The 27989-nt window shown below is 32.9% G+C and overlaps 1 protein-coding gene across 2 annotated transcripts in view; it reads right to left on the reverse strand.

Annotated features, from left to right (window-relative positions):
- Window positions 1-27989, reverse strand: part of CNTNAP4 (contactin associated protein family member 4) — a 588793-nt gene that overhangs the window by 521364 nt on the left and 39440 nt on the right. The window lies entirely within an intron of this gene.

Below are 27989 nucleotides of genomic sequence, written 5' to 3' on the forward strand. Positions count from 1 at the left end.
GACCAGTTCCAACAACAAAGTTTCAAAATGATGCTTGCTCTTACCGTTTCAAATATTTGCAACTCTCTAGTGTCTCACTTTTAAAGGAACAGGAACAGCTTGATTCCAAAGGCAAAGGAGAAAATAGATAAGCAAAGAAGTTTAATTTTCATCTTCTCAGAGGTTTATGATTTCTAAAAACGAGTGACCCTCTCAGCATTCCACTTCATATGTAAAGTATCAAATGCCTGTGAAACAGCAAAGATGGCTGATCACTACTGTCAGGACTGCCTGTGTTAAATGCTCTCTCAGTTTATATACTAGAGATGAAAAAAAGCAGTTAGTATATAACAGTCCCTACAGAAACAGGATGCTGAAATTGCTTTTCAAAGTTGGTTTGGGCTTGCAATACAGTTTATGCCTAGGATCATTTTCTGTAAACTGAGTTGAGTAAAGAGATCTGATGTTGGCTACTATTACCCTTAACGCTAAGAAAGTCCTTATGCGAAATATTTAAAAAGTTCAGGGATATAGGGAGTAGGAAGGAAGTAGTCATTTTGGACAGCAAATGAGCTGATAACCACAATGCAGTAAGGTTTTGCAGTTGGATGGGGGAGGGGAATCATGATGGGCGTTTGATTAGAGAAATTGTAGGATTATTGATAGGAATTAATATGCCATTTAAATCTTTTTTTTTTTCCAAAACACAAGAATGGTTGGATTGAGGTTTGGATAAATGGAAGACAATAAGGATGGCTATAGGGAAACAATCAAGTTATTTCGTTTGTGAAAAAATTGGTTTACCATGAAACCCCCCAAATTGAAAAAAAAAGGAATTATTTTTTGAAGCTACCCAACAGTAAGTGATTGGGGGGTTTTGTTTGTTTTGGAATGTTACATTACATAATATCTCCCTTTTCTTTCTTTCCCCCCAACATACCCTAAAAATTGGAAATCTGGTAATTGAAGTTAGCAGAAACAGGCAACTGCTACAAAATTAGATCATGGAGGTTTTCTTTTTAATCAGTAAACATGTTACATGTGACATTAAATTTAATTTATGTTTCCTTTTCCCTTACATAATTGGACTAATATTTACTGTAAAAAGAAGGAATTCATAGGGGGTTGGATATTTTTCCAGAGCTCAGTAGTGAAACCTAAGCTTCCATTTAGGAAAAACTTGATTTACATATCAGTTTTGGTTTTATCTTTTAACAAGTTGTCTGCAACTGTGTTCTAAATATATTGACATAACTACTATTTACCTTGTGTTCAGAAGCTTAAACAGCTATCTGGGAATAGAAATTTATAGTTTTTACTTACTGATTGATTTTTTTGGTTCATTCAAAAAACAGTAGCTTGCATTAATATAGTGTTATTTAGGGGAAGCATTAATTGTTCTTATATCTATATTTATCTTGATTTCTTGAGTAACATGAAATCTGTGTGGTAGTACACCTTAGAAAAATAATTCAGCAGGTTTAACAGGGAGTGTAACAAGAAGTTAAATATACTAACAAGTTAAATATAATTTATGTAGTAAAGGTTAAAGAATTGTTATATAACTTTCAAGATAGAAAACTTGGAAAAACAGAATAAATAGTTGGGTCTAGGTTTCCTTTTCACTTTTTGATTTAAAAGGTCAGTCTTTGATCCCCAGTTATTTGTGGAAGTAAAGGAAATGGAAAACACTTTTAACTATCAGGTTGACCACTGATAATTTGAAATAAACTCATGACTGCTAATTTAAGCAGTGTTTTAAACATGATTGAGTTATCACTAGCTGGGTTGTTTGTTCAGAACCTTTCATCTCACTTTATATAAAGTGTTTATATTGTACATTCTTGGTTTTGTTGAATAAACATATGGTTTTCTCTGTTTAAGAAAAAGGAGACAAAGGATGAAAGTTCATTTTATTTCAGTCTCACCTAACACCTTGAGTCACAGAAGAGAGCTATCTATGGTAGGTAGATGTTTTAATGTAAAAAAATGGAGGCAAACTTTGCAAATCCACTGAAAAGAGCTGAATTAAAATATCTGTGGGGTGGGAGAGATAGTGAGTTAGAAGAGTTGACCAGAAAAAGTCACTTGCTACTCACTTTTCTATTCTGAATCGCATTTTCCTCAACTCTAACACAAGAGGGTTGGAAAAGGTTGTTGTATTTCCTCCACGATTTAACATTGTGAGATTTTGTTTTTCTACAAATTTATACCAATGTGTCCAAACTAATGGCCTTTCTACATATTTTTAATGGGATATGTTTTTCTTGCCTTCTTAATGGGTGAGAAGAGGGAAGGAAAAGGGAGAAGTAAGACAGTTTATATGTGAAGTTAAAAATGAATTTGAACTAATGACCTTTATGTAGTATTAAAAAGGTTATGGCAAAATATGGACATTCAATGAAATGATAGACTTTCAAATTTTCCTATTTAAAAAGATCAGACCTGAGCAAAAAAAAAAAATCTTTTAATACAGGATTCAAGAGATGCATAAAAAGGAAAAGAGGAAATAAAAATGTTATTCAGTGAGATTAGACTGTTTATATCCCGTCACAGGAAGAAGAACCTTGTAAACCCTTGAGAACTATATCTCTATTAGGGCAGATAAAAGGTGTATACATAGACAGAAGATGTGTGTTTAAGTTGATTTTAAAGTGATGCTATAAATAAAATTAATCCACTAGAAATGGATTGTATTGGAAGAAGAAAGAAGACTACCACCTCTTTTGGTCTCCCTCCGTTCTATCAGAAATAAAATACTGGTGAGAAGAGATAGGGTGAAAGGAGAGAAAAAAGTATAAACAATTGGAAAGATAGGATAGAAGGAAATGGACAGTTAGCAAACAACTGTGAATGTGAATGGAATGAACTCTCCATAAAATCAAAGTAGAGTGGATTAAAAACTATAATTCCACCATATGTTGTTTATAAGACATACACAGAATAAAGGTAAAAGACTAGAAGAGAACACATTATGCTTCAACTGAAGTAAAAAAAAATAGCGATTCTGATCTCAGACAAAGCAAAAGTAACATCTAATTAAAGAGGAACTATATCTTGCTAAAAGGTACAATAGAAAATGAAATAACAATTCTAAACATATATGAAGCAAGTGGTATAACATCTAAAAAAGAAGCAAATTATAGGAAGAAATTGACAGCAAACTTATACTAGCGGGGTACCTCAACCTCCCTCTCATAATTAGATAAATCTAACCATGAAAGAAAGACGTTAAAGAGATGAGTAGAATTTTAGAAAACTTAGATAGGATAGAGCTCTGGAGAAAATAAAATGGGGGTAGAAAGGAATATATCTTTTTTCGCAGTAGTACATGGCATTTACACAGAAATTGACCATGTATTAGGGCACAAGTTCACAAAAGCAGAAAAACAAATATTAAATGCATTATTTACAGATCATGATTTAATAAAAATTGCATATAATACTGGATAATGGAAAAGACTAAAAATGAATTGATGAATGGGTCAAACAAGAAATCAGAAATAATTTCATCCAAGAGAGTGACAATAAGGAGACTAACATACCAAACTTATTAGATGCAGCCAAAGCAGTTTGTGGGGGACGTTTTGTAAGTTTAAATCTTACATGAATAAAATAGAGAAAGAGAAGATTAGTGATTCATGCATGCAACTAAAAGACTAGAAAAAGAACAAATTAAAAAGGTAACAAATACAAAATTAGAACTTCTAAAAATTAAAGGAGAAATTGATAAAATTGAAAGTAATAACACTTGAATTTGATCAAAAAAAGAAGAAAAAAATCAGTGACCAGTATCTAAAATGAAAAGGGTGAATTCTCCAACAATGTGGAAGAAATTAAAGCAATAATTCTGAGTTATTTTGCCCAATTTTATGCCAATAAATCTGACAATCTTAGTGAAATGGATGCATATCTACAAATATATAATTAGCCAGATGTAAAAGAAGAGGAAATAAAATAATTAAATAACTGTTATAGAAAAAGTCATTGAACAAACCCACCAATAAACTCCCTGAGAAAAAAATATTCAGTGCTAACAAAATTTCTGGAAATTTTTTTGGAAGAACTTTTTTCTTTTTTATTTTCAGTTAATATGGAAAGCATTTTTTTGTTCATTCACTGATTTATTTTCTTTCAATCTGATTTATACATGAATTCTACCAAACTTTTGAAGAATAATTAATTCCAATACTTTATAAACTATTTGGAAAATAGGTGGAGTTCTGTCAAGTTCCTTCATGATATAATATGGAGCTGATACTCACTAAACCAGAAAGACCCAAAATGAAAGAAAATTATAGTCCAATTTCCCAAATCAATATTGATTCAGAAATTTTAAATACAATATTAGCAAACAATTGACAGCAATTTATCTCCAGGTATTATACTAAGAACAGGTGGGATTAATGCCATGAATATAGGACTGGTTTAATATTTTAAAAACTGGCTGCATAATTATATCAATAACAAAAATAATAGAAATCATGATTATCTCAATAGATGCTGAAAAAGCTTTAGAAAAAATTCAGCACCCATTCCTATTAAAAGACCTAGAGAGTTTAGGAACAAATGGAGTTTTCCTTAAAATGATATGCAGTATCTATTTAAAACCACCAGCAAGCATTATATATAATGGGAATAAGCTAGCAGTAGTCAAGATCAGAAGTGAAAAGGGATGCCCATTATCATCATTACTATTCAATATTATATTTGAAATGTGAACGTTAGCAATAAAGGAAGACAAAGAAATCAATGTAATTAGAGTAGCCAAAGAGGAAACAAAACTTTTAACTCTTTGAAGATGACATGATGGTATCTTTAGAGAATTCTAGGAAATCAACTAAAAACTACTTGAAACAATTAGCAACTTCAGCAAAGTTGTAGGATATAAAATGATGATGATATTTGTCCTTCATTCTCAAAAACACCATGACATCAAAGGAGGTGAAGCCATGACAATGGCTTGTGAATTGGATTTGAGTTGAGGGAGTTCTGGGCTAAGCTACCAGCCTCACTTTCTCCTCCAGAGTCATTTGGGTCCTGTAGCCAGATGTGAATCAGGACAATTGAAGATGATCCAAGAGGAGAGGCAAGAAGGGTTATGTGACTTATCCCAAGGTCACACAGTAAGTGTCAAGCATCTGAAGCTGGATTCAAACTCCTGTCCTGACTCCAAGGTTAGTGCTCTATAAATATGCCACATAAATCATCAGCATTTCTGTATATTACCAACAAAGCAAGCACATAATTAAGTGATAGAAAAAGAAATTCAATTTAAAGTAATTGTAGAGACGATAAAATACTTAGGAGTGTTATACTTGGGAGGCTACCTGCCAAAACAAAAGCAGAAATTTTATGAAAACAATTGCAAAATACACACAAAAATTAATAGATCTAAATAACTCTACAATTACTCATGGGAAGGCTGAGCTAATATAATAAGAATGACAGTTCTACATAAATTAAATACTTATTCAGTGCCATACCAATCAAACTCCCCAAAAATTATTTTATTGAACTAGGAAAAAAAAGTAACAAAAATTCAAATCAAGAAGATCAAGGGAATTAATGAGAAAAAAATGTAAAAGATACTGTCTAGCTGTACCAGATCTAAGTTTATATTATAAAGCAGCAGTCATCAAAATTGTTACTGGCTAAGAAACAGAGTGTTGAATCGGTGGAATAGAATAGGTAAAAAATAAATACTAGCAAATAACTGTAGGAATCTTCTATTTGATAAATCCAAAGTCTCTAGTTTCTGGGATAAGAACTTACTCTTCGATAAAAACTGCTGGGAAAACTGAAAGATAGTATGGCAGACCAACATCTCACACCCTATACCAAGATAAGGTTGAAATGGGTACAGAATTTAGACATAAGAGGTAATACCGTAAACCTATGTAACAGGGAGAAGTTTATGACGAAGAGAAAGAGAACATTATAAGTTGAAGAATGGATACTTTACATTGAATTGAAAAGTTTTACACAAAACCAATGCAACACAGATGAAAAGGAATGCAGTAATTTGGAAAATAATTTTACAAATAGTGTTTCCGATAAAGGACTCATTTCTAAAATATATTGAGGACTGAATCTAATTTATAAGAATACAAGTCATTTCCCAGTTGATGAATGGTCAAGGTATATGGACAGGCAGTTCTCACATGAAGAAATTAGGACTGCTATCTGTGGTCATATGAAGATATGTTCTAAATCACTATTGTTTACATAAATACAAATTAAAACACGTGAGATACCACCTTACATCTATTAGTGTGACTGGTGTGACAAAGCGGGAGAGTGATGGATGTTGGCATGGATGTGGAAAAATGAGGACATTGATGCATTGTTGTGAACTGATCCTGCTTTTCTGGAGAGCAGTTTTCTGGAGACAAAACTGTGTTTACCCTTTAATCCAGTAATGACATTATTGTGTCCCTATCTCAAAGAGATCACAAAAAGGGTATAAAACCCACATGAATAAAAATATTTATAGCAGTTCTTTTTTGCAGTGTCAAGGAATTAGAAACCGGGGTGTTGCCCATTAATTGGGGAATGGTTGAACATGTTGTGGCATATGTATGTGATGGAGTATGATTATTCTGTAAGAAATCATCATCGGAGCAGCTAGCGGATAGAGCCACTGGCCCAGGAGTCAGGAGGACCTGAGTTCAAATGTGACCTAGGGCAGGTCACTTAACCCCATTGCCTTAAATAAATAAACATAGATTAAAAGGAAAGAAATCATCATCGGGGTGGGACTTCAGAATAGCCTGGACAGACTAGCACAACATGGAATCAATAATATCAGAGGTGAAAAAGGAATGTCTTTTATCCCCATTATTCAATATTCTATTAAAATTATTAGTTTTTAGCAATACAAGAAAGTCACTTAACCCCATTGCTTGAAAAACTAAAAGCAATAAGAGAAGAAAAACTGATGGAAGGAATTAGTATAGGTAATGAAGATACTGAATGAAGTAAACAAAGCCAAAGAACATTATATGCATTAACAATTTGTGTGATGATCAGTTGTGATGGACTTGCTCATCTCAGCAGTTCAATGATCCAAGACAATTCTAAATGCCTTGGGATGGAAAATACCATCCATAACCAGAGAAGAAACAATGGAGTTTGAATGCAGACCAAAGTTTATTATTTCTAATTTTTAAAATTTGTTTTATGTTTTATGATTTTCCTCCTAATTTGTTCTGATTCCTCTTTCACAATACGGTTATTGTAGAAATATGTTTTAACATAATTGTAAAAAGTATAACCTAGAATAAATTTCTGTGAGGGGGAGAAGGGAGGCAAAGGAAGGAAGAGGAAAATCTGAAACTCAAAACCTTACAAAAATTGATTGCTGAAACTACCATTGCATGTAATGGAAAAATGAATAACTCTTTTTAAAAAGATAGTATTGCTGATTCCTTGCAAAATAACAACAGAGACATTGTGCAGAATGACATCAAAGGTCATAGCTAGTTTTACAGCAATAAATTCATATATGCTTGATGTTACAAGAGAATTTTTTGCAATTCCCTCTTGTGTTTCTATATAATACACAAAAGCATTTTAAAAGTAAAAAAAAATAAAACTAGAGAACATAGGAATAAATGGAGTTTCTTAAAAATGATAAGTATCTTTTATCTATATCCATCAATAAGCATTATATGTAAAGGGGAAACAGAAGCATTACCAAAAATATCAGTCATAAAAAAGGAAGCCTATTGTCTCCATTATTTTATTCAATATTCTACTACAAATGTTAACTTTAACAATAGGAGAAGAAAAATTAGTTGAAGAAATTTGATAGACAATCAGAAAAGGAAAGTCACTCTTTACAGATGAAATGATATACTTAGAGAATAGAAAGAATCCCCTAAACACTATTTTAAACTATTAAAAATTTTAGTAAAGTTGAAAGATATAAAGTCATATAAATCATCAGAATTTCTATATATTATCAACAAAGCCCAGCAACAAGAGATAGAAATTCTTTTAAAAGCAAATGCAGGGGCGGCTAGGTGGTGCAGTGGATAGAGTACTGGCCTTAGAGTCAGGAGTACCTGAGTTCAAATCTGGCCTCAGACACTTAATAATTACCTAGGCATGTGGCCTTAGGCAAGCCACTTAACCCCATTGCCTTGCCAAAAAAAAAAAAAAAAGTAAATGCAGATAATATAAAAGAGTGGAAGTCTAGTGGCCAAGACAAATCCAGAAATTATATAAACACAATTATAAAATACCTTTCACACAAATAAAGTCACATCTAAATAATTAGAAAAATTACTCATTGGTAAGTTGACCTAATATAATAAAAATGACAATTTTATCTAAATTAAAATGCTTATTAAGTGTCATATCAAACTATCAAAAATTATTTTATAAAGGTAGAAACAGTTATAACATAATTCATGTGACAAACAAAATGTCAAGAATAAGAAAGATAATTAATGAAAAAAAATTCAAATGAGTGTGGTCTAGCCACACATTATAAAGTAACAATTATCACAGACAGTTCCAAATGACTTATGATGGAAAATGCCATTCCCCTAAAGAAAAGAATTATGGAATTTCAATGCAGATTGAAACATACTTTAACTTTTTTTAATTTGTTTTTATTTCTTTCTCAGTTTTTGAGAAAATTTTTGCTATAATTATTCTTTCATAATATGTCAAATATGGAAAAATGTTTCAAATTAGTGTGCATTCATTATATATATAATATTACATTATATATGGTTTGTTTAAAAATTAAAATTCAGTTGTCTAGGTGATTAATATTAGAACATGCTAAAACTTGCAGTTCTAGTACAGAATAATAGTTATAAAAAGTTAACAGCCTACTAAACAAAGAGAAAGATAAGATCAAATTTGTTGAACGACTCCTGTATTTTTTTTTTCACTAAGACAACCCAACAATCTCTCAAACATACTGACAGGACAAACCTTTCAATAAGACTCTGTAGTTAAAGAGTGTAACCTGCCTCTGGGTCAGAGAGGCTTGAAATCACTGACTCTGACCCTGAAGCTCAATCCAGTTTGTTTCTAATTGAGGGAAATGAAGGAAGAGGAGACACAAGAAAGTTGGACTAGCAGGAAAGGTACTAGAGAAAAATTAAGACTCGGTACTGTATTCAGACATGTGAACTGATTTTTTTCTGTTCACTAAGGAACTGCAGGCCAAGGACAGTAGGAACTGCAGAAACCTTCCTTCCTTCTAAACAAAGCTGTTTTTCCTTTTTATTTTGATCATTGGTTAGTTCCTCTATTCTTTAATTGTCCTTTCTAGTTTACATCTCATTTATTTAGCCTAAGATTCTTTTGGCTGGCATAAATGTTAAATTTGTGTGTGTGTGTGTGTGTGTGTGTGTGTGTGTCTTACAAATAGATGCAAAGGGACAGAGGTTTTATTATTGGGAGCTGATCTAGCTGTTAGATTGATTAGGATGAAGTAGTACACCTGACTACATATGCATTACATAAATTTTGGATAAAGGGCATCTAAGGAAAAAGAAAAAGAAAAACAAAACAAAATACAAAAAGACAAACAATAGCTAGCGAACAAACATTGAGGAAAAGTGAAGGGTAGGTAAACAGACTTCCATTTTTGAGCAAAGACTGTTATTGGCAAGCTGAGTTTAAAGGAGAACCTACTTTCTATATAAGGGAAGTTGTATTTTTCCCCTCACCCCTTGACACCACAAATGGATTGCAAATGTCTACGTATAAAACTTTTTTAGGTCAGCCTTATATCATAAAGTAGGTTTATGTAGCATTGTCCAACTGCACTTTCCTTGCACAGTTTTTCTTCCCTTCTTTCCTTCCTACTTTTCACTCTCCATCCCTCCTTCCATTTTCTGTCCTCCTGCCTTTCTTTCTTTCTATTATTACTGAACAAAATTTCTGGAAATTTTTTTGCAAGAACTTTTTTCTTTTTATTTATTTCAGTTAATATGGAAAGCATTTTTTGTTCATTCACTGATTTATTTTCTTTCAATCAGATTTTTTTGAAAAAGTAATATATCAGTTTTCCTTTTTGGGAAACTGTTTTATTTGTTTTGATTTTTAATAGTTCAACTTTTCATATTTTTTTTAAAAACCTAACAGTTTTTTTTTTGTTTTGTCTAGTCTCTTCTAAACTGGTTCTTAATCTGCCTTCTTTTTCAAAAGTGTTTTGTTGCAATCATAAAATATCTACACATGTAAAATGTATTTCAGTGGTGTTAATGGTTGTATTAACATGATTTAGTTTCTTCTGACTGTTTTATGAATGAACTTACATTACTGATGCATTGCTAACATTTTGAATGTTTGCTTTGCCAATGTTTACTCTGCTTTACTTGATATGTTGTGTCACTGTTGTATAATGTTGCATATTTTTTATTAACTAAGAACTGTTAATTACTTCGATTCTGTCATTATGAATTAATGGAACAATCACTGAAATTATGAAAAAAATGCCTATAGCATTGTCATATAGTGAAGTTAAGATTCTAAAGGGACTATTGCTATGTCATAGAAATAGAATTTGAGAGAAGGAAGAGACCTCAATGACTGTTTTGCCCCAAAAGAAAGTTTAGCTATAAAATATTCTACACATTGTCATCCAGTCTCTATTTAAGGTCTCCAAAGAAGAAGGACTCATAACCTTTGAAGTTAGCCCTTTCCATTTTTGTATAGCTCTAAATATTAGAAGTTTTTTTTCTTTTCCTGACAACTTGCCTAAATTGGTCTTTTTGCAACTTCCAAGCATCTGACTGATACTACCCTCTGACCAAACAAATCAAGTCTATGTCCATCTCCAACTGACAGCCCTTTAAATATTAAAAAAAAATAATATTATCCCCTTCCAGTTTTTACTCTAAGGTAAACATATACAGTTCACTCAACCATTCCTCTTGACTTAGCCTTAAGGTCTTTGACCATTCTGGTTAGCCTCCTGTGGAAACTATTCAGCTCATCCATGTTTTTCTTGAGCGTAGAGATGCAGAATAGAAGACAAAACCACAGGCAAATTCTGCCCAGGATAAAAATCTCATTGAAAACAGGTATTATAAGTTCAAGATAAAAATATTTTCTAAGAAAACAACTCTTGCTTTATTTCAAAAGAGACAGTAGAAGACTAAGCTAAATATACTATGGAACTGTTTCAGACTGGGAATGCAAATAAGAAGGACATTATTTGCTTGACAGGTTTCTGAGAAAAATAATTTTCATATTATATATTAATATCCAATATATAACATTGCTTGCAGAAATTTGACTGGTTCTATCTACAGCCTGACATAATTGTTGACCTAAATTGTTGACCTAAATCAATTAAAGAGATATTACACTCCAAAGCTTTGACATAGGTGTATAGTCACTTATCAAGTCTCATAAGAAGATTAAAAATACCTGGCAACATGACCAACAAAAGTAATTTGTGTTCAAAAACTATTGGTTTAGATTAATTTAAATCTAGTCTTTAAAAGTAATCAAGAAGAGAATAAACTATGGGCTCTTGAAAATCATGATCTTAATAGCTTAGGAAAAAATTTAAACAATTAGGAGAGTGGACCTTCCATTACTCCACATAACAACCAAGTTCCATCACCTTAAAAGCATGTTTTTCATGTTTGGGATATCAAAGGGGCTGTACTACATTCAAGGTAAGAATCTCACAGTTATTCTTTTCTGTTTTTAGGGGTTTTTTTTTGCAAGGGAAATGGGGTTAAGTGGCTTGCCCAAGGCCACATAGCTAGATAATTATTAAGTGTCTGAGGCCAGATTTGATCTCTGGTACTCCTGACTGCAATTGTACCACCTAGCTGCCCTGCTCTCACAGTTATTCTAATGAGATGTGAAATGCTAGACAAATCTCTTCCTTTTGCAAAGATAAAGAGACAAATGAATGGATATCATGTTTGCCTGATATATGAGCACCACTTTCTGGAGCCAACTATAAAGGTAGTGAATTCAATTATTATAACACCTAAAGAAAAGATGCCCTTATAAAAGTTGGATGTACTGAAGCCTTTGTATTATGGAACCTGAGATCTACAGGATTAGCAATAGGAAACCACAGTGGGACTAAGGAAGGAGGTTATTCCAAATCCCCAAGAAAATGAGTTCCTCCTTCTCTTAATTTTATCTTAATCCTAAGAAAAATGATGATTCTCTATTCTATTATAACAGTTACTGAACACTGTTATGAAACCATTGACACCTTTTTTGCATGTTGTAAGCTAGGTGAAATCGGTGTTCTAGCCACACAATTCTCAATGGAGGTGCACCCTCTTTGTCCTAGGTAAGGGAAGTCTGAGGTATCAGTCACATCCCCCAGTTCTCCATTAGAATAAGCCCACCTTTAATTGTAATACTAATTCTCATTAATTGTTTACTGATCAAAGTTGACTGCTGTCTGTTGGTATCACATACTCCCAAGGATATTTTAAGCATAAAGAATTCAGCATGATCTGTCTTTTAGGAGAGATGATCAAATGATCATTCTTTTCACTAATTATTCACTATATATAAATAATAATAAAATAATAAATTACCCAGAAATTAAATCTCCCAAACTGTTCATTATTTCAATTCCATTTAGACTCATAATACAAGGTAACTTGTACATTGAATATCAATTTACTATTATAATCCAATCATTCTATTAGAGACGTTGAGAAAAAGAATCTTACAATTTAAAAAAAAAAGTCTGGAAAACGGTGATATCAAAGAGACAAAAAACATCAATTAAACCAGTGAACTTGAAGCTTCTTAAAGAAGTAGTTGGTGTCAACAGTGAGGCAGAATGTTAATATTGTTTAGAATAAACTTTTATCTATTTAAAATATTAGTAGTACTCTGCCAACACTAAAATATACTCAGTACTTCCATGTTTCATTTATCCATGAAGTACATGCTGAAGTTGACAGAGATATAGAGGCAACCTTGATAATGAATGTCACATTAGTGCCTGCTTCCAAATTTTATAAGCAGATCCCAAGAAATTTGACTTTAAAGATTCTCTATAACAGAGAAAAGAAAAGTGAATGATGCCAAAGCTTATCATGAAGACAGATATGCTTTTCTCACCATAAAAATCATCTTCCAGTATCCAAGTCACTGACTCCTAACCATGGGAATAACTAAATATGACCCTTTTATCTTGATGAGAAAATTCCCAAACAATCTCCTAAGGCCCTGCCTAATAGATTTGGTTAGCATTTCCATGAGCTATCCTAATTTTTTCCTTTGAAAGGTATCAAAAACCTTCCTGACATCTAATTCTTCCAGGGAACTAAGTTTTCAACCACTGAAGCAGATTCCTTGTGTTATATGTACAAAAACAAACACAAAAAGTAATAAAGTTTTTTATCTTTATGAATGAACCATTGTAGTCAACTTAACTTTTTTGGATATCTTTTATAAGTTATTGATTAGTAAACTCCCTTGTATTAACTCTTAGCTTATCTATGAATGTCTCATTTCATTTTAAATCCAAACCTGAAGAAACACCAAAATGGATCTGAGTCAGGCTAGGCCAATGATACACCAAAGATGTCAATGACTTCATCACAGAATTTAATAACTATATGCATCAATAAAAGTAGTGGAACAGAAGAAGAATGAAAAGATGTAAATATGTGCAAACAAGACTTAAAAAAGAATCAAATAAGAACTTCATGCCAAGAATGCTCTTGACAATCTATCTCAGTACTATATTTCAAAGTAGTTCTCAGTATTGAAATTACACAATGATTGCTGTAAAATTCCTGTGATGAAGAAAATCAAGAAGTTTGCTTTTATCTGCCTAGGTTGATATAAGCAGTTTGTGTCTATGATCCAAAGTATCTTGGGAGCACTACCTCATTCCAATAACTGATGAAGAAAATTATTGGAGATATAAACTTTTAGAAGTCCCGACACACCTTGATGATTCTATTTAACTTTGCTACAACTGTAGAACATGAAAACGTTGAGTTGGCCAAATAAAATTCTTTAAAGATATCACTTGACAAGTACCAGATTTCAGAATCTTTTTTTCAAATATATGCATCATACGGTGTCTCAGAAAGGTGTGAACTGGTCCCTATGAAGAACTTGCCATAAACCCAGAACACTTGAGATCAAAGTACTTTTCTAATATTTGATGACATTTGTCACAAATCCATTAAGAACAATAATTGTAATAAAATAAACCACTTCATTGCCCAACTTGTACTTATATAATTAAAGAGAACCAGAAACAGTAAGCCAGGAAATTCTCAATTGTTTTCATACCACAAAGCCATTTAGAGATCAATAGAAGGGCAAATGTAAACAAGCTTCTAAAGACTTGGTCAATTGTCTTTTGCATCCATTAGTGCTGAAGTGTGCAGTTCCAAATAGTCCAATCCTTGTTCTCACAGATCCTGGAGAGATAATAAGTGGTCCTTCTCATGAGTGTCATGGAATTGATTCCATTTTATTCATTCATTCATTCACTCATTCACTTATTTATTCATTTATTGCTTTTTGCAAGGAAATGGATTCAAATGACTTAGTAGGTATTAAGTGTCTGAGACCAGATTTGAACTCAGGTCCTCCTGACTCCAGGGCCATGTTCTATCCACTGAACCATGTAGCTACCCTGATTGCATTTTATAAAAGTGGGCACTGAAAGTGAAACTATCACATGGTCAACCTAGAGTTATTAATTTTGAACTTAACCAGTGCCAAGTTAGAAGTTGCATTCTGGTTGCATTGGGTAGAAAACCTAACCAATAATAAATTCAGCATTCTCTAGAAGCCAAGATAGATTAAAGTAAATGTAGATTGACTGAATGAATGAACAAATTGTTACCATGTGCTAATCACTGGGGATACAGTAGGGAGCATCCAGATTCTTCTTCAATTTCCATTGGCAGTTGTACTTGGTTTGACCTCAACATAACAAATCCCTTTCTAGAATAAGCTGATCACTTGAAATCTCTTCCAACATTCTATCTAACTCAACCCTGTATACTCAGTGCCTTCACTGCTACCCAATCTCCTTTCTATTCTGATTGAAAGGTTGAACACTGGACTCCTTCCAAAGATTTCCTTTAGAGAATTCAGGGTCTGGACTTGCAGCCTATCACTTCCCTCTGTAAATGCTTGATTTGATCTCCATGGAATGAAATTATATACTTTTTAGTGAACTCCTCCCTCTTCCTAGATTCCTTTTTTATGCTGTGTTCCTGCATTGGATTCTAAACTCCTTGATATCTGGCCTGATAAAGGTGCTTAATAAATGTTTATTGAATTGAATTAAATAAAAAAAGCATCACAGTACTGTGCTTATGGTTTGGAGCCTCTTGGGGAAACAACACATAAAAAATTTATACTAGCTGCAAGGCAGATAGAAAGTCATGGAAATCCTAAAAGGACAGCAGTGGGACAATTATGGTAGGTCAAATGAGACTGAAGGGGGATTGTATGTCAGTGAGTAGTATGTCAATCCTGAATTAGGTGAGACTCATCTCCCTGAGTTCAAATCCAGCCTTAGACACTTTCTGTGTTAACCTGGGCAAGTCACACAGTCCTATTTTCCTCAGTTCCTCCTCTGTATAGTGAACTAGAGACCAAATGGCAAACCACTGTAGGATCTTTGCCATGAAAAGCCCAAATAGAGTCACAAAGAGTAGGAGATGACTGAAATGAATCAAAACAATTACAAAGGATCCTGGAAGGATGTGGTAGAGTACTTTGAGAGAATTTATTACTTTTCTATTATATAGTAACCAATTATTAAACTAGAATTGTGGTATTCCTATTTCCTCATTCAGGGCCCTACTCTTACAGGTCATTCATTCGATCTAAGAGGGACATTAGTGATAGATATTCTTAGGGTGCAGGTGCATACTCCCCAACCTCCCTACTCAGGTTAGAAGATTTGGGATTTCCATATTAGTTATTGGAAGGGGAGGAGAGGAAAGCAGAGGAAAAAGTGTCTATTACACCTATGAGCCAGTCACTCTGCTAAATGCTTTATAAATATTATGTAAGTGCTATCATTATCCTTATTTTACAGTTGAAGAAACTGAGCCAGTGATTAACTGCTTTTCCTAGGATCACACAGATAATAAATATTTGAGGTTAGATTTGAATTATTTTTGACTTTAGCACTCTATACTCTACCTAGCTGCAGGGATTGCATGATACTTCTATTTTGGTACTTAGATTTACTTGAATATGTAACAGTGCTGAATATTGTACTACAATTTCTGTGAGATAGCACTGTATTGCTGTTTCCTAATTTGATTGTACAGTGATGATACAAAAAGGCAACTAACCTAGTGATATCATTTTTATCTTCTTTGATAGTGGACAAGAACCAACAATAATGTTTAAGAATACTTTTTCTTCCTATTAATATTTAATTGCAAGTTTGTACATTTGACATTTTTATTTGGGTTTTTAAAACTCTCATAACTTAACTTTTTTCCAATTTTTCAACATTTTTTACACTTTCCAAACTCCCCTGATCTTCTTCACTGCCACTCCAATACACTTTGCTATCCAGTGATTGGTTTCTTGGCTGTTTTTTCATATTATACTCCTACATACACCAGGCATTTTCATTAACTATTCCCCAGCCCAAATTCACAGAGAGAAGCCAGGAACTTCCCTTAACCTTTCTAGTTCTCCTCAGAAACAACCTCTAGGTGGATTCAGAGTTGATAGAACTCACAAAAAGACTTCCAGTTTAATATGTGTTGGAAGGACTTCAAAAAAGTTCTGTCCCTCTCAGGTGTGAGGGGAAGGAAGCAGGAGGCAACCAGCCACCTCATAACGTAAGCAACCTAGTCCCTAGGTCAGAACTTGGCAGGTCAGAGGCAGAGCACATGAGCTGTGAATTCTCTAGGCCCAGTGAGGAAGGAAGGCATATCGCAACCTCCAGAGCTCCTTCCAGCTAGAGGAACTAGTCTCAGCCATCCCAGTTGGGATGTCATGGGAATTCACAGTAGGGAAGCCAGAGACCCCTCTGAAAGGAAGGTCTCTGAGTGGGTCCCTGACTCTCAGCACAAGTAGCTTGGGACACTGTCCCCTGTGGCCCAGGAGTAGAGTGCAACTTAACAACAAACTTGGTCAAAACATGGTAAGAAACTGGAATAAAAAAACCTACTATGGTGACAAAGAGGATTACAGCACAATCTCAGTAGAGGACAGTGGGAAAAGGGCTATATGTGAAGCTCCAGTAAGAATTTGAATTGGTCTCAAACCCAAAAAATCCTTTTGGAAGAACTCAAAAAGATTTTTTAAAACCAGTGAAAATGTATGTATGCAAGAGAGATGTGTTCAAGAGAGAGTCAAAAGCTTGAAAAAAAGCAGAAAAATTGAATGAAGAAACTAACTCCTTTCAAAACACAATTGGCCAAATGGAGAAAGAAAAAAAAATCCTCTTTATAAATAAAATTGGGCAAATGGAGAAAGAAAACAAGTGCTTCATAAATATAATTGGCAAAATGGAAAATGAGAAGCAACAACTAATTGAAGAAAATAATTAGGTAAAAATTAGAATTGGGTATTGACCTGATAAAACATCAAGATTTGGTCAAGCAAAATTTTTAAAAAAATAATAACAAAACAAACTCTAAAACTCCTCATTGAAGAAACAACTGACCCTGGAAAACAGACTCACAATAATAAAAAAAAAAAGAACCTAGACAACATGTTTCCAGAAATTAACAAAGAAAACTGCCCTGATATTCCAGAACCAGAGGACAAAATAGTCATTGGAAGAATCCACTGATGACCTCCTGAAAGGGATCCCAAAATCAAAACACAAAGGAATATTTTAACCAAATTCTAAAATCATCAAGTCAAGGAGAAAATACTGCTGGTAGTCAGAAAGAAACAATTAAAATACCAGTCAGGATTATATAGGACTTGACAGCGTCAACATTAAAGGATCATAGGTCTTGAAATATGGTATGCCAGAAGGCAAAGGAACATGAGTTATCATTGAAATCCAACTGTCCTACAAAATTGAGCATCCTCTTTCAGGGGAAATGGTATATATTTAATGAAACATACAAAAACTTGTGGAATGTAACCAAAGCAGTTATTTGGAGAAATTTTATATCTCTAACTGTTTACATGAATAAAAATAGAGAACAAATGAATTAGGCAAAAACAAAAACCAAAACCCTAGAAAAAGAGCAAATTAAATACCCCTAATTATTAGAAATTCTGAAAATCAAAGGAGAAATTAAAAAAGAAAGTTATTGCACTAATAAATAAAACCAAGTTGGCTCTATGGGAAAAATACAGTAAAACAGATAAAACTTATTAATTTAGTTAAAAAAGCAAATTGTCAGTATCAAAAATTAAAAGGGTGAATTCACCACCAATGAGAAGTAAATTAGTGTAACAATTCCGGTTTATTTTGTCCACCTACATCTGACAATTTAGGTGAAATGGATGAATATTTTAAAAAAATTATAAATTTCCCAGATTAGTTGAAGAAATCAAATAATTAAATAATCTTATTTCAGAAAAAAAAACAAAAAAAATTTGAGCAAACTATCATTGAACTCCCTCAGGAAAAAAAATCTTGAGGGTGAGATGGATTCACAAGTGTTTAAAGAACAATTAGTATCAAACCTTATCAAAGAAAGAGTTTTCCAAATTCCTTTTATGATACCAACATGGTGCTAATGTCTAAATCCAAATGGAGCAAAACTGAGAAAGAAGAATAAAAATTAATTTCTCTAATGTATATTTTTGCAAAAATTTAAATAATATATATGCAAAGAGAATATAAGTAATTATCACCAGGATGATACACTATTATCAGATTGAATTTTTTCCAGGAATACAGCACTAGCTCAAAATCAGTAAGATAAGCAGAGTAATCAACAATGTCAGTAACAATAATAATAGAAATCATATAATTATCTCAATAGATGTTGCAAATGATTTTTGAGAAAATATAGCACTCATGCCCATTAAAAAACCCTAGAGAACATAGGAATGCATGAAGTTTTCCTTTAAAAGATAAGCAATATCTATGTAAAGTCTCCAGGAAACATGATATGGAATGAGAATTAGCTTTCAGAAGCATTATAAGATTAGGGGGAAAAGATTAGCAACTATTATCGCCATTATTATTCAATATTGTATTGGAAAAGTTAGTTTTACCAATATTAGAAGAAAAAGAAATTGAAGTAGTACTGGCTGAGAGAAAAGAAAATTCTCACTCTGGGAAGATGATATAATGGCATACTTAGCAAGGTTACAGGATATAAAATCAACTTGTATAAATCATAAACATTTCTATATATTACAAATAAGCCCATCAACAAGAAGTAGGAAAAAAATACATTTACGGTAACCATAGACAGCATAAAATAAATACTTAGATAAACTTAGAAAATACATTTTATCTATCTATCTATCTATCTATCTATCTATCTATCTATCTATCTATCTATATCTAGCTAGCTAGCTAGCTAGCTAGCTAGCTGTATACAATTACCTAACCTTTTTCAAAGTCAGTTCTAATAAATTGAAAAAATGCCAATTTGCTCATGAATAAGCCAAATTAAAATAATAAAAATAATAATTCTACCTAAATTAAATTCCTCATTTAGTGTTATACCAATCAAACTACCAAAAATTATTTTATCAAACTAGAAACCCTAATAACAAAATGAATCTGGAGAAATAAAATTCAATTACATCAAGGGAATTAATGATAAAGATACAAAGGGAAATGGTCTTGTTGTACCAGAGCTAAAAGTATATTTTAAAGTGATAGCCATCAAAATTGTTTGTTATTGGTTTATTTAGTGGATCAGTGCAATAGATTAGGTACGAATGAAAGGATAATAGATGTCAATAGTATCTCCTTTATGATATGCCTAAAGACTTCAATTTCTGGGGTAAGAACTCATTACTTGATAATTACTGCTGGGAAAAATTGTAAAATAGTATGGCAGAAACTAAGCATTGACTAACATCTCATATTTCTTAATGCCAAGATAAATTTGAAATGGATATAGGATTTAGACATAAAAGGAAGTAGGTTTTCTCAGAAATTCAATCATCAAATACAAATCTCAAAGATTTCTTATGGAAAATACCATCCACATCCACTGAAAGAATCATGGTATCTGAATGCAGACAAAAGCATACTATTTTCCTTTTTAAATTTTTTTTAACTTTTTCCCTATTTTTCTGATTCTTCTTTTATAACATGACTAATATTTAATTCTGTAGAACATGATTGTGCATGTATAACCTTTATCAGATTACTCATTGTCAAGGGAAAGGGACCAGGGAGGGAGAGTGGTAGGAAACTCAAAATCTTTCAAAAACTGAATGTTAGAAACCAACTTGACATGTAATTAGAAAAAAACAAATAAAATTAAAATAATAATTTAAAAAAGTTTTTCTCCAAATCTTGGAGCACTCTCATTCTTATTCTCCAAATATGGATTTTTCTATCCTTTTTTCATTTTCAGTTAGGATTTCACCTTCTACAAAAAAGCAATAGCTGATTTTTAAAAATCTTAACATGTACTTTCCTTTTGAGATTATATCAAATGTAATAATGATGCCTACTTTGTGCTGGAAACTGTTAAGTATTTTTTAAATATCTTGTTTGATCACTGATTACAAAAATCCTGGAAGGTAGATACTATTACAGTCCCCATTTTACAATTGAGGAAACAGGCAAATTGAAGTTAGTGACTTACCCACAGTTCCAAAGGTAGTAAAATATTTAGGGCTATATCTGAATTTCAGCTTTTCCAGACTTTAGGGCCACTGCATCATATAGCTACCTCTTTAGCTGCCAATTATGCACATAGACACATATATGCATACATAAAAACATATATATAATCCACAAACATACACTCATACATCATACATAAATATATACAAACATACAAACACACATATATATTGAGTTATTCTAGTCATGTAAAACTGGTTATATTCCATTTGGGGTTTTCTTGGCAAAGATGAAGGAATGATTTTCTATTTCCTTCTGCAGCTCATTTTACAGATGGTGAACTAAGGAAAAAAGAGTTAAGTGATTTACTTGGATTTGTACACTCTGTAGTGTTTGAGGTTAGATTTGATCTTCTGACTCTTAGCAGTAGTATTTATCCACTGTTTCTCCTAGATTCTATACATACACACATAGGCAAAAATACACACACACACACACACACACACACACACACACACACACACACACACACATATATGTTTGTATATAGTCTCCTCTAGACTGAGTTACTTAAAGTCAGGATTTTTTTTTGACTTTTTTTTTGTGATTTTTCTGGCACTTAGCACAGTGTCTAGAATAGAAAGGTTTTTAGTAGTAAAAGATTGTTGCTTGTCTAAGATATAGATACAGATATACACAAACATACACATTTAACATGCTCTCCATATAATTTAGACATATATGCACTGAAACAATTGATCTATTGATCCTTGTACACTACTATGTTAATTGCTTTTACAATTATTTTATTATACTGAGAATTACAGAAATGACTATTAGGAAATGCTTATACTAAGTTTTTGTAGTCAAGTATACTGTGATTTGTTTAGTAAAGATTTCTTTTGTTTGAAAAAGTTTAGAGAAAGACATCTTTCACTTTGAAAAGGAATTGCTGGAAGAGGAGACAAGAGAGCTGGGAAAACAGGAAGAAGAGAATTTGACAGATAAATAAGGAAGTGAGCATCATTTTAAAAGTTATCAAAGTAATCTATCAGCAATTTGAAGCTGATATAATACTACATATCAAACAGTAGAAAGATCCTAAAGTTGGATTTTCAACATTGGGGTGGTGGGTAAGTATTCCAAACACCTCTTCTACTTCCTAGCAAATCTCTTTTCCCTCTTTTGATTAGGATAATATGTCATCATTCCTACTATGCCACAGCATATTACAATGCATTGCTTTCTTTTCTCTTTTCAATAATAATTGTAATTATTTTTATGAATTTGAAAATAATTGTGAGCATTTATATAAAGAATAACAAAGAGGTAGAATATAATATAGATTCATGATGTGTTATACCTCCCCTATCAGGTATTTTCCTTTTAATTTTGTTTGTGTAAAATCATTTCAATTTTTATAATTGAAATTTTCATATTTTTCCTCCCAAGTCTTCATTACTTGCTCAGTCAAGGATTCGTCTCCTATCCAAATATCTTCCATGTTCTGGTAATTTATACATGATGTTTAATAAATAACACATGCATCCTTTTGGAATTTGTTCTATATATTTTGAGTTGTTCATTTAAGCTTAATCACTTCCAGATTCTTTTCTAGTTTTGTCATGATTTTTGATGTATTGATGATTTTTTTTTGCTTTTATTGTTTTTGAATAATGTTTCTTTTTTCTAGCATTTTGCAGTTTGGGGATTTATTAAAAACTATACTCATGTTGAGTTGCTTTTGGTTCTTGTGAACTAATTTTTTAAAACTAATACCCAGGGGGCAGAGCCAAGATGGCAACAAGAAGGGATCAAGTCTTAGGAGCTCTCTGATAAAACTCATAAGCTAAGGACTCTAACTAAACTTTCGAGAGACAGAACCCACAAAGGGACTCAGTGAGGCAGTTCTCCTACTCAAGGTAACCTGGAAAAGAGCAGAAAGGCTCTGCTCCCAGGGTTGGAAGGGTGGCCCGCCAGAGGGCTGGCCCGCCAGAGCAAAAGGACTTCAACCTCCCAGAGGCAGCCCCAGGGAGCTGGGAGCCGTGGCTCACAGCAGCGGGAGGAGTCTCCTGAGCTGCACACCAGGGAGAACCGGGCACAAAGTGGGGGAAAAACAGGGGACCTCTGCCAGAGCAAGCACGTGGAGCCCAGACCTCAGGGCACACAGCCAGCAGCTTGGTCTTTCAGCAGCCCAGACCCAGAAACAGAAACAGGCCAAGCCGGTAAGCAGGAGCCTCCAGGGCATGAGCCCAATGAGCTGAGGGAGGGGAGTGAAGAGAGAGAGACTGCCGAGCTCTGTCCTCTGCCCCTGGAATAGGACTCTGGGGCTCTGACCACATTCAGATCTTGATCCCAGTCTAGGCCCCCCCATAGAACACCAGGGTCCCCCCACCTCGGCCCTGTAGCAGAGCCTCACACACTGAGACCCTTGTGGGAGTGTCCCAAAAGCTCAGGAAGCACCCCAAAACCAGGCCCAGGCTGGGAAAATGAGCAAGCAGAGAAATAAGAGGAAGACCATTGAGAAATATTTTGCAAATGAGCCCAAGAAGGCTCAAAATACTCAGTCTGAGGATGAGGAAGCACAAGCTCCTGCATCTAAAGACTCCAAGAAAAACAGAAATTGGGCTCAGGCTATGATAGAGCTCAAAAAAGACTTTGAAAATCAAATGAGGGAGTTGGAAGAAAAACTGGGGGGAAAAAAGGAGAGAGATACAGAAAAACATGAAAATGAAGTCAGCAGCTTAGTCAAGGAAATCCAAAAAAAAATGCTGAAGAAAATAGCGTGCTAAAAACCAGCTTAGGTCAAATGGATAAAACAGTTCAAAAAGTTATGGAGGAGAAGGATGCTTTTAAAAGCAAAATTGGCCAGATGGAAAAAGAGATAAGAAAACTCTCTGAGGAGAACAAATCCTTAAGACAAAGAATATAATTCAGGGAGACTGATGAATTTACCAGAAATCAGGAATCAATACTTTAAAACCAAAAAAATGAAAAGTTAGAAGAAAATGTGAAATATCTCATGGAAAAAACAACTGATATGGAAAACAGACTTAGGAAAGATAATTTAAAAATTATTGGAATACCTGAAAGTCATGATTAGGAAAAGAGCCTTGACATCATTTTCAAAGAATTACTACAGGAAAATTGCCCTGATATTCTAGAAGCAGAGGGCAAAATAGAAATGGAGAGAATCCACCGATCCCCCTCAGAAAGAGATCTCAAAAAACCAACCCCTAGGAATATTATAGCCAAGTTCCAGAACTCCCAAGTCAAGGAGCAAATATTACAAGCAGCCAGAAGGACACAGTTCAAATATCGTGGAGCTGCAGTCAGGATCACACAGGACTTAGCAGCAACTACATTGGAAGCTTGTAGGACTTGGAATACAATATACTGGAAGGCAAAAGAGCTTAGAATGCAGTCAAGAATGAACTACCCAGCAAGGCTGAATATCCTCTTCCAGGGAAAAAGATGGACTTTCAATGGACCAGGGGAATTTCAAATGTTCCTTTTGGAATGGCCAGAGCTGAACAGGTTTGATCTTCAGATACAGGACTCAGGTGAAGCATGGAGATTGGAGGAGAAGGGGGAAATATGAGGGACTTAATGAGGATGAACTTCATATATAGAAAAATGATACTGATAATATTCATAAGAACCTTCTCAGTTAATAGATCAGGTAGAGGGAGCTTTTATAGTTGAAGCACAAGAGAAAACTGAATCCGAAGATAAAATATGGTGTAAAAATGGAGTCAATAGTAAAAAAGGGAAATGGAATGGGAGAAAGAAAATGGAGAGGGGTAATAGTCCAAGATATTACAAATAATAAGGTTTTTTTTTTATTACAATGAGCTATTGCAATGATATGGAAGGGGGGAGGCAAGGGGAAATGAGGGAACCTTTGCTCTCATCAGAGATGGCTAGGAGAGGAAACAGCAAAACTAATACCCAATGGAGATTTAAGGATTACTATTTTGTGCTATGTTTTTATCACCTGAAATTCTTGACCTTTTCTTCCTCCAAATAAATTGTATTATAATTTTTTTCATTGTGAAAAGTAAGCATTTGGAATTTTGATTGGTATGGCTGTTAATCTATAATTAAAATAGATGTCATTTTTATTTTAACACTCCAATGATTTCTCTTTTTTTCCTAGAGAAAGTATTTTGTAGTAAATTCTCTCTGTGTTCTAGAGTGTAGATCATTTAAAATTGTATATTCTGTATTCTGAAAGATTTTGTTCTCTTTTTTTCTCTCTTGGATTTAAAAAAAAATATTTAAGGCAATGTGACTTGCCCACAGCTACACAATTATTAAGTGTCTGGGACCAGATTTGACAGGTCCTCCTGACTCCAAGGCCAGGGCTCTAGCTACTGCACCAACCAGCTGTCATACCCTGTTGGATTTTTTTGACATTGTATTGAATTGCAATCTATTTTAATATTTATTTTAGATTCTTCTGTACTAATTTGTACTTGAAAAATTTAGGATGACTATATAAATTATCCTTTTTTGGCAAAAATTGATTGTATTATTCTTTATTATGTTTATTCCTTCAATTAATTTTTCTTTATTAATCACTAAAGCTACCATTTTTAGAATTACATCAAATAATAATAGTATCTGTAAAAATCCTTGTTTTACTCAGTCTAATTGGAAAAGTCTTTTGCATTTCTCATTATAGATAGTGCTTAATCTTGATTTCAGATACTATTTATCATATTTAAAAGTAAAAATAATTTATTTTAACATAAAAGATTATTGCATTTTGATAGAGCTTTCTTCTGTATCCATATATGTTTATTTCAATTTAATAATTATTTATTGTAAAACTGTGATGATCAGGTAAATACTAAGCTGCATAGGTATATAATTTAAGAGTTATAAATACAGATAGATGATGGGGAAGAGATACTATTCTTTTTTGAGGTAAAAAATTTGATCAGTGGGAGCTAATCAGGAATTGATTTTTTAGAACAATTTAGAAAAGCAGTTGTAGACTATATAAACCTTGCATATGAGTTTGGGATGCAGTTATTTATAGAAACAAATAATGAGTCCATGAGATGGCACATTATGATAAGCAAAGTCTTGGTTAGGGGCATTTTCATTATTGAAATGTTAGTAGTTATTTTTGGTAAATTATGCTTAAGGTTAATCCATTCCTGTTGAAGAAAATGTAGAATATAATGTTAAAAACTGATCTAGAAAATAAATTAAGTAGAGATAATTCAAGAATTATTAGACTGCTGTTATTATTTATTTAATGAAATAGATGACTTGCAAGAATTGCAAGTTGAAAGTTGAAAGTTCAGAGCTCAATAGATACTTTGACTTTCAAATACAAGTCTCAAGAGAAGCATAAAAAGACAATCAGGAAAGAGAAACCATAAGGTATTCAATATTTACTTTCCTACATGGGCAGAAGTTATTTATAACTTCTAAGAACTTTGTCATTATTAGGGTAGTCAGAAGGCACGGGTGTAGGTTGACTATGGTGAGAAGATATCAAAATAATAAAATTAAAAGTCATAAAATAAGATGCATGGGAAGAAATGAGAAGTGAGAATTAGAATGGGATAATTTATTTGTCATAATAGAGCAATTTGAACCTTACTTTCATTGGAATTAGTTCAGAGTGAATTGCATATATAGACAAATAGAAAACTATCTTACTTTATTAAAGATATAAGAATGAAAGATGAAAAAAGAAAGGGAATAATAGAAAGTAGGGAAGATAAGAGGAGGTGGTGGTAAGAATTAAAATATCTGTTTGTTGGAACAGAGTGAAAGGACAGATTGAAGAAAAAGCCAAGAAAAGTAAGATAGAGGGACATAGGTAGTTAATAATCATAGTTATAAAAAATTAAGAACTGGTTTGTCTATTAAAGGACTAAGTTCTCAAATATATGTAGAATAGAATCATTTTTATAAAAATATGTTTTTTCCCAATTGATAATTGGTCAAATGATATGAACAGGCAGATAAAGAAATCAAAGCTACATATAGTTATATGAAAAAATTCTCTAAATTACTATTAGAGAAATTCAAAATAATACAAAAACACTCTGCTGTACCACCTCACACCTACCTAGAAATTTTGACAGAAAAGGAAATTGACAAATATAGGAGGAGATGTGGGAAAGCTAGGACAATAATGCACACTAATGCACTGATGGTGGAGTTGTAAATTGATTCAGTCATGAAAAAGAATAATTTGGAATTATGCTCAAGGAACGAGGTCTGAATACCAAAGAGATTTTTTAATAATGGAAATGAAAATATATATATATATATATATATATATATATATATATATATACACAAATATTACTTATAACAACTCTTTTAATGGTGGCAAAGAATTGAAAATTGAGTAAATGTCTATCAATTGGGGAATGGTTTAAAAACTTGTGGCATATGATTGTGATGGAATACTAAGGTGCTATGACAAATGATACAGGATGTTTTCAGAAAAAAACTGGAAAGACTTATAGAAATTGATACAAAGTGAAATAATCAGAACCAGGAGAACAGTGCTCACAGTAGCTGCAATATTATATTATGATTTTGAATGACAACTATTTTTAGTAATATAGTGATTGAAAAGAATTCTGGAGGAATTATGATTAAAAATGCTATTCATCTCCATAGAAAGAACTAATTAAGTCTGAATACAGATCAAAGCATATATATTTTTAAAATATCCTTATACTTTGGGGTTTTTTGTCTGTGGTATCTTTCACCACATTATTATGGAAATATGTTTTGTAGTACTGTTCATCTGTGACCTAATCAAATGAAAGGAATAATGCAGGGAAGAGAATTTGAATTTGTCTTTCTAATTCCAAATGAAGGCACTTTTTCCACTACACCATGCTGCTTTATCAATAAAGGACCCTACATGAAAATCTCATATCTTCTATATAAACCAAAGGTATCTTGCAATCAGTTGAAATTAGCTAATGAGAGGCAATAGCTATTTTTTTTCTTGAAATTTTGAATGATTTTTACCTTGGAAATAAGCAAATTTATTAGTCAGGACTTGAGTTGCTGAGTTGTTGACTGTTTAGACAAAACACATTAGTAATGCAAATGAAACTTCAATTTAACTTTGTACATTTTGGGGAGAACTAATTGTTAAATATTTACTACCATACCCCTTTTATCCTTTATAAGAATTGAGGCAGACTCTGAATAAACTCCAGAAGAAAGGCAATCCCATACACTGTATGTGTATTCTCCTGGTCTAGAGAGAAATGCAAAAATATATTAGGGATAAGTTCGGAATAAGTTTTATTTGTGGGGGTAG

This window comes from Macrotis lagotis, chromosome X, assembly GCF_037893015.1.
Source record: "Macrotis lagotis isolate mMagLag1 chromosome X, bilby.v1.9.chrom.fasta, whole genome shotgun sequence".
Classification (NCBI taxonomy): domain Eukaryota; kingdom Metazoa; phylum Chordata; class Mammalia; order Peramelemorphia; family Peramelidae; genus Macrotis; species Macrotis lagotis.